The sequence below is a fragment of the Gregarina niphandrodes genome (genome assembly GCF_000223845.1).
Source record: "Gregarina niphandrodes unplaced genomic scaffold scaffold00104, whole genome shotgun sequence".
Classification (NCBI taxonomy): domain Eukaryota; phylum Apicomplexa; class Conoidasida; order Eugregarinorida; family Gregarinidae; genus Gregarina; species Gregarina niphandrodes.
In genome coordinates this window covers 4,374-4,687 of record NW_011645869.1, presented here as the reverse complement: position 1 = coordinate 4,687, position 314 = coordinate 4,374, and positions in this window count along the sequence as shown.

Below are 314 nucleotides of genomic sequence, written 5' to 3'. Positions count from 1 at the left end.
CATGCGGATGTCGACGGTCGGATGACTTCGTGTGCCAGCATTTTCTCGACTTCCTGCCTTACTACGTCTCGCTCTTGGGGGGACGTACGTCGTAAGGGTAGGTGTACGGGCGGGTGGTTCCCTGTGTCGATGGCATGAGTAAACCCTCTGACTTTACCGAATGGTGCGGAGTCGCTGGCGAAAGCGCCCCCGGCTATGACCTGCTGTAATTCGTGGCGTTCGCGTTCCCCCAATTGCTCGTTCATGGTGATTTTCACTGGGACGGTGGCCACTGCCACCAGTGTCGGTGCGGTTGGCAAGAATGACAGCCTGCT